Consider the following 12,148-nt stretch of genomic DNA (forward strand, 5'->3'; position numbering starts at 1 on the left):
CTTGGGTGGAAAAGGCATAGATTTTTGAAGCCACGGTTCTCTTTCTTTACCATGTTTTCTAGCAACAAAGTCTCTTTTATCATACCTTTTATTCTTAGGTTGTGGGTTATCAAGATCAACAAGTGGTTCTATCTCAACATCATTATCTGGTTCTTTTTCATTGTTTGGTTGAGCATCTTCGTGAGCATCAGCATTATCTTTTTCATTGTTACTAGGTGGATGTTCATTACCAGATTGAGTTTCAGCATCAGAGATAGAAGTTTCATTTTCATTATCAGGAGGTTTTTCTATTTCAGGTTCACTAGAAGCATGCAAAGTCCTATGATTTTTCTTCTTCTTTTTCTTTTTAGAAGGACTAGGTGCACTAGTGTTATTTCTTTGTGAGTCCTGTATAATTATTTTTGGGTGTCCCTCAGGATAAAGTGGTTCCTGTGTCATTTTACCTCCTCTAGTTGCAACTCTAACAGCAAAGTCATGCATATTATTATTCATTTCATCAAGTAATTCTCTTTGTGATTTAGCAACTTGTTCTAACTGGGTTTGTACCATAGAAGCATGTTTTCCAACACCTCTAACATCATTTGAAATTCTAAATAACAAGTCACTGAAGCGAGCAATCATATCAGAATTGTATTTCAATTGTTTCATCACATTTGCATTGAAATGATCTTGTTTTCTAATATAGTTTTCAAAATCATAAAAGGCATTGACTAGGATGCATATTGTGAGGATTGTCATTTTCATTGAACTTCATTAAAGAATTTACCTCTACCACCTTAGGAAATGGTGGTGTATTAAGCCCATGTATTTCTTCAATAGGAGGTAAATTTTTAACATCCGCAGCTTTAATACCTTTTTCCTTCATAGATTTCTTTGCCTCTTGCATATCTTCAGGACTGAGATATAATATACCCCTCTTCTTTGGAGTGGGTTTAGGCGGTGGTTTAGGAAGAGTCCAATCATCATAATTCTTTAATATGTTACTCAATAATTCTTCAACTTGAGCAACAATTCATTCCCTAAAAACACAACCAGCACAACTATCTAGGAAGCCCCTAGAAGCATCGGGTAGTCCATTATAGAAGATATCAAGTGTTTCATTTTTCTTAAGAGGATGATTAGGCAAAGCATTACGTAACTGGCAAAGCCTCCCCCAAGAATGTGGGAGACTCTCTTCTTTAGTTTGCACAAAGTTAAATATTCCTTGTAAGGCAACTTGTTTCTTATGAGCAGGAAAATATTTTTCAGAAAAGTAATAAATCATATCCTGGGGACTGCGCACACAACCAGGAGTAAGAGTATTGTACCATGCTTTAGCATCACCCTTTAATGAGAAAGGAAATAATTTGTGAATAAAGTAATAGCGAGTTTTCTCATCATGAGTAAAAGGGTGGCTATATCATTCAACTTAGTAAGATGTGCCACAACAGTTTCAGATTCATAACCATGGAAAGGATCAGATTCAACCAAAGTAATTAACTCTGGGTCGACAGAGAATTCATAATCCTTATCATCAATAAAGATAGGTAAAGTAGAAACTTAGGATCATACTTCATTCTAGCATTCAGAGACTTTTCTTTATACTTGCATAGTAATTTCTCTAGATCATCTCTATCATTGCAAGCAATAATATCTCTAGTTGTTTCTTCACTCATAACATAACCTTCCGGTACCTTAGGCAATTCATATCTAGGAAGGCAAGTTCTAATAGGTTTTTCAGGAGTTTCAGTTTCAAGCTCATCATCAGATTCAACAACATCATGTTGTATTACTCTAGCAATTTGTTCATCAAGAAATTCACCAAGTGGCACATCATCATTACCAAGCAAGGTACTAGCATCATTCATAGTAGAAGTAGCATCATCAATAACTTGCGACATATTAGAATTGATAGCATGTGGTGTTGTTGCAAGTTTACTCAAAATAGAAGGTGAATCTAAAGCAGAACTGGATGGCAGTTCCTTACCCCCCTCGTCTTTGAGGGAAATATCTTAGTCTTTGGATTCTTCAGATTCTTCATAGTGATAATATGATAATAATCCCAAGTGACTCAACAAATATTGCTATGCTCCCCGGCAACGGTGCCAGAAAAAGGTCTTGATAACCCACAAGTATAGGGGATCGCAACAGTTTTCGAGGGTAGAGTATTCAACCCAAATTTATAGATTCAACACAAGGGGAGCCAAAGAATATTTGAAGGTATTAGCAGCTGAGTTGTCAATTCAACCACACCTGGAGATTAATTATCTGCAGCAAAGTGATCAGTAGAAAAGTAGTTTGATAGTTTTGATAGTAGTGACAACAGTAACGGTAAGGGTAACAGTGATAGCAGTAATTTGTAGCAAGTGTAACAGTGATGATAGCAATAGTAACGCAACAAGATCAATATAGATAAATTTGTAGGCATTGGATCGGTGACTTGTTGGATGATATTCATCATGTGACAGTTATAACCTAGGGCGATACGGCACTAGCTCCAGTTCATCAATATAATGTAGGCATGTATTCCGTAAATAGTCATACATGCTTTATTAAAAGAACTTGCATGACATCTTTTATCCTACCCTCCCGTGGCAGTGGGGTCCATATTGGAAACTAAGGGATATTAAGGCCTCCTTTTAATAGAGAACCAGAACAAAGCATTAACACATAGTGAATACATGAACTCCTCAAACTACGATCATCATAGGGAGTGGGCCCGGTTGTTGTCACTCTGGGGTTGCCAAATCATAACACGTAGTAGGTGACTATAACTTGCAAGATCGGATCTAAAACATGGATATAATGATGAATTCATAAACGGTTCAGATCTGAGTTCATGGCACCCGGGCCCAAAGTGACAAGCATTAAGCATAGCAAAGTCATAGCAACATCAATCTAGGAACATAGTGGATACTAGGGATCAAGCCCTAACAAAACTAACTCGATTACGTGATGAATCTCATCCAACTCCTCACCGACCGGCGAGCGTACGAAGGAATTACTCACTCCCGGTGGAGAGCATCATGGAATTGGCGATGGAGATTGGTTGGTGATGACGAAGAACGAAGATCCTCCTCTCCGGAGCCCCAAACGGATTCCAGATTTGCCCTCCCGAGGAAGAACAGGGCTTGGCGGCAGCTCCATCTCATGAAACGCGATAATTCTTTCTCCCTGGTTTTTTTGGAAATATGTGAATTTATAGTATCAGGGGTGTCGTCAGCGGGGCCACCATGTGGGTACAAGCCACCTGGGCGTGCTAGGAAAGGGGGCGCGCCCTGGTGGGTTGTGCCCAGCCAGGGGGCCCTCTCTGGTTGTTGTTGGCTCCAAAAATCTTCTTTTATTCCATAAAAAATCCTCGCAAAGTTTCGTTTCATTCCGAGAACTTTTTTTTTGCACAAAAACAACACCAAGGTAGTTCAGCTGAAAACAGCGTCAGTCCGGGGTTAGTTTCATTCAAATCATGCAAATTAGAGTCCAAAACAAGAGGAAAAGCGTGAGAAAAGTAGATACGTTGGAGACATATCAGGAGACAACTAGTACAAGCTATCCTAACAAAAGTAGTCTTCGCCTGCCAAAGGCTCTGGTGGTGACGCTGCTGTGGGCTCCGTGATGACCTCCGTCCTGCCGTCCTGGCGGTCTTGGTCTTGTTGCACCGATAAGGAAACCTTTGCTTGATTCCTCGGGACTCCTCGCCTGTGCTTGCCTCCTTAGCACCAAAGAGGAAACTGGTACACTGCACCCGCTGGCGCCCGCCTGGCCTTGGTCGTCATGGCTCACGTCATGTGAACCTCGCGAGGTGCACCTTGCATAGATATCTCCGCTCCTCGGGAGCCATCCTAGCGAGGCCACCCCCAGGGAGGTCTTGGTGTGGTCCGCCTCGCAAGGCTTGGCCCCTCGCGAGGGTCTTGAGCTGTTGCTGCAGAAGCTGGGCCATACCGGGCCGTTGCTGGAGCCACGTCGTGGGCTGCAGGCAGGCAAGTCTGGGCACCCCCCTTCCCAGGATGCTGACACTAGTGGTTTCCACAGCTGCAAGAAAGACACCAACTTATATGACAGATTAGACGGATGTCTGATGTATTGTCCCTCTATCAATGCCTTATTTCTCATGGTCCATAATGCCCATGCCATAGCACCAAATCCTAGCCAGACCATCCGTCTATCACGCCTGAAATAGGGGTGGGAATGCCATTGATAGCTGGTCCTCCCCACACCATATATCGGTCCAAAAACATGCAGCTCTACCATTATGAATGGTAAATTTGGTCTGAAGCCACCCCAGATATGTGCTCCCTCACCTTGGCATGATCGAGAATTGATGCCAGTGCATCGGCCAAGATGTTAAACAAAAGTGGGGATATTGGGTCCCCTTGTCGAGCCCATCTCTTATTCCGGAAAAACGCCCCTACCTCGCCATTAATATTAGCTGCCGTCTGCCCCCATGGACCAGCTGCCGCATCCAGCTAATCCAAAGTTGGTCAAAGCCTTTCGCCTTAAGTACCTCCATAAATTCCCATCGCACTCTGTCATATGCCTTTCGAAGTCTATTTTAAGGATGAACACTTCTTACTTAGTTTTTTGAATCTCATGTAGGACCTCGTGTAGGACTGCAATCCCGTCTAAAATACTTTCTCCCTCAAATAAAAGTTGTCTGGTTTGGGTCAATGATTTTATTTGCCACCGGCGACAGGCGGGTCGCAAACCCCTTAGTCAATAGCCAGAAGCTAACATTTATTAGAGTTATTGAGCTGTATTGTCGAATGTTATTTTCCCCTTGGACCTTAGGAAGCAATGCCAGCACCCCATAATTTAGACATTGAACGTCAATTCTACCAAGGGTGAACTCCTGCACCAAGTTAAAGAACTGCGGTCCCACCATACCCTAGAATCTTTTGTAGAAGGTTACCGGGAACCCGTCGGGTCCTGGGGACATATTTACTCTCATGTTATTTAGCTTGTTAGTCACCTTGACTAGAGTAAAAGGATGCACCAGTGCTAGTTATCGTCCCTCGTCACCTTCCGTTGAGGCCCCCACATATCCGGGCCGAGAGAGGTGGCACCCCCTGATGTGGTCCCCAAAAGCAGTCTGTAGAACCCATCAATATGAGTTCTGAGCTCTACCTCCCCAGAGTATATTATATCCCCTTCGCTATGGGACCTATTCGTGCATCTCCGTCGCCGACCATTTGCCACTGAATGGAAGAACTCTGTGCTAGCATCCCCTTTTAAAACCCACATCTGTTGCCAATACATCTCCTCACATGTTAGTATGAAAATCATCTCATCCTCTACCGCGTATCTACGGCCCCACTCATCATGTGATAGGCCCACATTATCCGCTTGATAATACAGTTGTTTAGTTTCTTCTAATAAGGGTGCCTTTCGTTGCATCAGATCACTCCCAATATTAGCTCCCCATCCTCGCAAGTGATGCCGTGCTCGACGGATACAGTGCTGCCACTCATCCAAGGCATCACATAATGGACCGTAACGATGAGGTCTATTTTCCCTAGCCTCGCCCCAAATGCGCTTGATCAACTCGACAAAGCCCGGTTGGAGAAACCATTGTTTCTCAAAGAAGAGACGCGTAGGGATTCTACGATGGTTCTCCCCAAACTGTAGAATGAGAGGGTAGTGATCCGCCCCCAGCTGTGTTTCTGCTATAAGAGAAGTTGCTAGGAACTTTGCCTCCCAATCCGCAGAGGCAAAAACTCGATCGAATACACAACAGATTGGGTTGTCCTGGTTGTTAGTACATGTAAAGCGAGCCCCCACCCGGTGTAGCTCGATAAGAGCCAAGTCCGCCACCCACTCATTAAACTAGTCAACCAATCCTTGATCATTAATTGCATGATTGCTCTTGTCCTCCGCTGACCGGATTAAATTAGCCCCCCCCCCCTCGATGACTGATGACCCACAAGTATAGGGGATCTATCGTAGTCCTTTCGATAAGTAAGAGTGTCGAACCCAACGAGGAGCGAAAGGAAATGACAAGCGGATTTCAACAAGGTATTCTCTGCAAGCACTGAAATTATCGGTAATAATAGTTTTGTGATAAGATAATTCGTAACGGGTAACAAGTAACAAAAGTAAGTAAGGTGCAGCAAGGTGGCCCAATCCTTTTTGTAGCAAAGGAAAAAGCCTGGATGAACTCTTATATAATGCAAAGCGCTCCCGAGGACACATGGGAATTACTGTCAAGCTAGTTTTCATCATGCTCATATTATCCACGTTCGTTACTTTCATAATTTGATATGTGGGTGGACCAGTGCTTGGGGTGTTGCCCTTCCTTGGACAAGCCTCCCACTTATTATTAACCCCTCTCGCAAAGCTCCGCAACTACGAAAGAAGAATTAAGATAAATCTAACCATAGCATGAAACATATGTGATCCAAATTAGCCCCTTAAGAAGAAACACATAAACTAGGGTTTAAGCTTCTGTCACTCTAGGAACCCATCATCTACTTATTACTTCCCAATGCCTTACCCTAGGCCCAAATCATGGTGAAGTGTCATGTAGTCTACGTTCACATAACACCACTAGAGGAAAGACAACATACATCTCATCAAAAAATCAAACAAATACCAAATTCGCATGATTACTTATAACAAGACTTCTCCCATGTCCTCAGGAACAAATGTAACTACTCACAAAACATACTCATGTTCATAATCAGAGGAGTATTAATTATCATTAAGGATCTGAAAATATAATCTTCCACCGAATAAACCAACTAGCATCAACTACAAGGAGTAATCAACACTACTAGCAACCCACATGTACCAATCTGAGGTTTGGAGACAAAGATCAGATACAAGAGATGAACTAGGGTTTGAGAGGAGATGGTGCTGGTGAAGATGTTGATGGAGATTGACCCCCTCTCGATGAGAGGATCGTTGGTGATGATGATGGCTTTGATTTCCCCCTCCAGGAGGGCAGTTTCCCCGGCAGAACAGCTCCTCCGGAGCCCTAGATTGCTTCTGCCCAGGTTCCGCCTCGAGACGGCGGGGCTTCATCCCCAAATCTTCCTTATGATTTTTTCCAGGTAAAAACCCTTCATATAGTAGAAGATGGGCGCCGGGGGCCTGCCAGGTGGACGGCAAGGCAGGGGCGCGCCCCCACCCTTATGGTTGCCTGGTGGGTCCCCTCTGGTGCTTTCTTCTCCCAATATTTTTTATTAATTCCAAAATGATTCTCCGTAAAGTTTCAGGACTTTGGGAGTTGTGCAGAATAGGTCTCTAATATTTGCTCCTTTTCCACCCCAGAATTCCAGTTGCCGGCATTCTCCCTCTTCATTTAAACCTTGTAAAATAAGAAAGAATAGGCATAAGTATTGTACCAAAATAGGTAATAACAACCCATAATGCAATAAATATCAATATCAAAGCATGGTGCAAAATGGACGTATCAACTCCCCCAAGCTTAGACCTCGCTTGTCCTCAAGTGAAAGCCGATATCAAAAAATATGTCCACATGTTTAGAGATAGAGGTGTTGATAAAATAAAATATGGACATGAGGGCATCATGATCATCTTTAGAACAACAACATATATTGTCATATAATTTCTTATGCTAAAGTAACAATTCGTTCACAAGGTAAAGTATGAATCAAAAACTTCATTGAGAACTAACAAACTATGATCTCAGTCATTGAAGTAATTGCAATTTATCATAACATCGAAAAGAGACAATTCAAGAGCTTTTCAGCAAGTCCACATACTCAACTATCATTTAGTCTTTCACAGTTGCTAACACTCACGCAATACTTATGGGTTCAAAGCCTCAGTCGGACACAGAGAAAGATAAGGGCTCATAGTTTCGCCTCCCAACCTTTTACCTCAAGGGTAATGTCAATGATAATACTTTATGATAGCCTACATCCGAGTGGATATAAATATCTGGATCTTTCTCCAACACATAGTGCTGGCCAAAAGGAAAAAGTGTAAAAAGGAACGGTGAAGATCACCATTACTCTTATATAAGGGTAGAAGATAAAAGTAAAAGATAGGCCCTTCGCAGAGGGAAGCAGAGGTTGTCATGCACTTTTATGGTTGGATGCACAACATCTTAATGCAAAAGAACGTCACTTTATATTGCCGCTTGTGATAAATAACTTTGTTATGCAGTCTGTCGCTTTTATTTCTTCCATATCACAAGTTCATATAAATATTATTTTCTTCACACTAATAGATCATGCATATATAGAGAGAAATTTTTATTGCTTGCATCGATGACAACTTACTTGAAGGATCTTACTCAATCCATAGGTAGGTATGGTGGACTCTCATGGAAAAACTGGGTTAAGGGATGTTTGGATGCACAAGTAGTATCTCTACTTGGTGCAAAGGATTTGGCTAGCATAAGAGGGAAAAGCAAGCTCAACATGTTGGAGGATCCATGACAATATAACTTCTATTCGGATATAAGAAAACATAACCCATTATGTTGTCTTCCTTGTCCAACATCCACTTTTTAGCATGTCATATTTTAATGAGTGCTCACAATTACAAAAGATGTCCAAGATAGTATATTTATATGTGAAACCTCTCTTTCTTTATTACTTCCTATTAATTGCAACAATGACCAAAACTATGTTTGTCAACTCTCAACAAATTTTATTCATCACACTCTTTATATGTGAAGTCATCACTCTCCATAAGATCATTATATGACCTTTTTATTTATTTTGTTTCTTTCTCTTATTTTATTACCTCAAGATCATAGCATGAAAGCAAAGCCCTCAACTCAAAATTACTCTTTATTATACATAACTCATAGACTCGATTACATAGATAGATCTTAGAAAAAACTCAAAGCTAGATCATACTAAAATTTTATTCTACTAGATAAAGATGTAACCAAAAGTATCGAACAAATAAAAATGATAAAGGTAAAGGTGTGATGGTGATATGATACCGGGGCATCTCCCCCAAGCTTGGCGGTTGCCAAGGGGAGTGCCCATACCCATGTATTTAGATATCTTTCTTCAGAGGTGGTGATGATGGAGTTGTTGATGATGAAAGGATCTTATCCTCCGTCTTCCAAGGCATAGGTTCACCATCATAAAAAGATGAACGAGTCTCCAGGATCCTCAAATCTGCAGCCAAACTCATCTTCCTAAATCTGTATTCATACTCACAGTTTTGGTTTTGCAGGTCATAGATCTGGGCTTGGAGGTGCTCGATTTTCTCATGAAGCTTGAAGATGGCCTCCCTAATGTTCTTGGCATCTAACTTGTGACCATTGGTAAATTCAACGATCATCATGTGATTGGCGTTGAGTCCACGTTCCACCATCCCTTGGCACTTGAAGACTTGTTGCTCCATTGCCTCAAGCCTTGTCTCCATGCTTCCGGTCTTCTTTGGCCCTTCAACATCGCGGATGTGCAGCACCCCCTCACACGCATCTCAATGGTTTGAGGGTGTTACAGCACCTTCGTGAGTTAAGGGTTGATGACCTTCTCGAAAAAATTGTCCTTGGGGGCGCTTGGAGATGTCATGGCAATCTAGATTTATCAGAAAAACAACTTGAAACAAGAACAGACGATTTTGTCGTGGTACGGTTGTCAAAACCTTTGGGAGATTATATAATGATTTTTTACCGATGAAAGAAGTATTGTGCAAGAAAACATAGTCCGGAGGGCACACGAGGTGGCGGCAAGGTACAGGGGCGCGCCCCTGCCTTGCCGCTTCCTCGTGCACTCTTCGGACTTCTTTTAATTTTCCTAATTTTTTTAATATTCCAAAACGGAGAAAAATTACCATTAGAACAGATTTGGAGTCGGTTTACTTACCTTACCACATACCTATTTCTTTTCGGAGTCTGAAACATTCTGAAAGTATCCCTTATGTACTCCTCCGGTGTTATGGTATTATTAATATTGGTCTCAAAATTTATGGGAGTACCTGAGATATAATGTTTGACTCTTTGACTGTTTACCACCTTTGGATTTGTGCCTTTGGCATTGTTGATCTTGATGGCACCGGAACGATAGACCTCCTCAATAATGTAAGGACCTTCCCATTTAGAGAGAAGCTTTCCTGCAAAAAATCTTAAATGATAGTTGTATAGCAAAATATGGTCACCTACATTAAACTCACGCTTTTGTATACTTTTTTCATACCATCTTTTAACTTTTTCTTTAAACAACTTGGCATTCTCATAGGCTTGGGTTCTCCATTCATCAAGTGAGCTAATGTCAAATAACCTCTTCTCTTCGGCAAGTTTGAAATCATAGTTGAGCTCTTTGATTGCCAATAAGCTTTATGTTCTAGTTTAAGAGGTAAGTGACATGCTTTTACATAAACCATTTTATATGCAGACATTGTTGGAGAATGTTGCATGGGAAACAAAATTTTCCTACGCTCACCAAGATCAATCTAGGAGATGGACATCTATGAGAGGAGATATTGCATCTACATACCCTTGTAGATCGCTAAGCGGAAGCGTTAGGAAACACGGTTGATGTAGTCGAACGTCTTCGCGATCCAATCACGATCCGTCCCGCAAACTCCCGATCCAGGTGCCGAACGGACGGCACCTCCGCATTCAACACACGTACGGCTTGATGACACCTTCACCTCCTCAATCCAGCGAGTGATGGTGAAGTAGTAGCTCGAGTCCTCCGGCAGCACGACGGTGTGGTGGTGGAGAAATCTCAGCAGAGCTTCGCTAAGCACTACAGAGAAGAAGAGGGATGCGAGGGAGAGGAGAGGCAGCGCCGTGGCGTGGAGATGTGCTCAAGGGGTGCGGCTAACCTCTCTCTACCTCTCTATATATAGGGGGAAGGGAGGAGGAGGGGGGCACCCTAGATCCCATCTAGGGGGCGGCGGCCACAGGGGGAAACCCTAGATGGGTTTTGGGCGCCTCCAACCCCCCGGGAGCCTTGGCCCCCATGGCAAAGGGGTGGGAACCCTAGGGAGGGCGCCCCCACCTCCTATGGTAACGTGGGATGGGGTGAGGGGAGTGCACAACCCCTTAGTGGGCTGATGTGCCCCTTCCCTAGGCCCATGAGGCCCCCCAACACTTGTCGGGGGCCCCCGAAACCCCTTTCGGTGATGCTGGTCATCGCCCGGTACCCCCGGAACAATTCCGGACTCAAATACCCTTCGTCCAATATATCTATATTCACCTACGGACCATTCCGGAGTTCCTCGTCACATGCGGGATCTCATTTGGGACTCCGAACTACCTTCGGTAACCACCATAATGACACAACTATACTTATATCGTCACCAAACGTTAAGTGTGTAGACCCTGCGGGTTCGAGAACTATGCAAACATGACCGAGACACCTCTACGGTCAATAACCAATAGTGGGACCTAGATGACCATATTGGTTCCAAAATATTCTACGAAGATCTTATCGGTCGAACCTCGATGTCAAGGATTCAGCTAATCCCGTATGTAGTTCCCTTTGTCTATCGGTATGTTACTTGCCCGAGATTCGATCGTCGGTATCTCCATACCTAGTTCAATCTTGTTACTGGCAATTCTCTTTACTCGTTCCGTAATACAAGATCACGTGACTAACTCCTTGGTCACATTGCTTGCAAGCTTATTGTGATGTTGTATTACCGAGTGGGCCCTGAGATACATCTCTGTCATACGGAGTGACAAATCCCAGTCTTGATCCATGCCAACTCAACAGACACCCTCAGAGATACCTGTAGAGCACCTTTATAGTCACCCAGTTACATTGCAACATTTGATACACACAAGGCACTCCTCCGGTTTTAGTGAGTTGCATGATCTCATGGTCATAGGAACATATACTTTACATGCATAAAAATGATAGCAATAAACTTGATACGATCATATGCTATGTTCATAGTTTGGGTCTTGTCCATCACATCATTCTCCTAATGATGTGATCTCGTTATCAAATGACAACTCATGTCCATGGCTAGGAAACCATAGCCATATTTGATCAACGAGCTAGTCCGATAGAGGCTTACTAGGGACATGTTGTTGTCTATGTATCCACACATGTATTTGAGTTTCCGGTCTATACAATTATAGCATGGATAATAAACGATTATCATGAACAAGGAAATATAATAATAACCACTTTATTATTGCCTCTAGGGCATATTTCCAATAGTCTCCCACTTGCACTAGAGTCAATAATCTAGCATTACATGGTAATGAATCTAACACCCATAGAGT

The sequence above is a fragment of the Triticum urartu genome, chromosome 5A (assembly GCF_056163025.1).
Source record: "Triticum urartu cultivar PI428250 chromosome 5A, HENAU_Tu73, whole genome shotgun sequence".
NCBI lineage: Eukaryota > Viridiplantae > Streptophyta > Magnoliopsida > Poales > Poaceae > Triticum > Triticum urartu.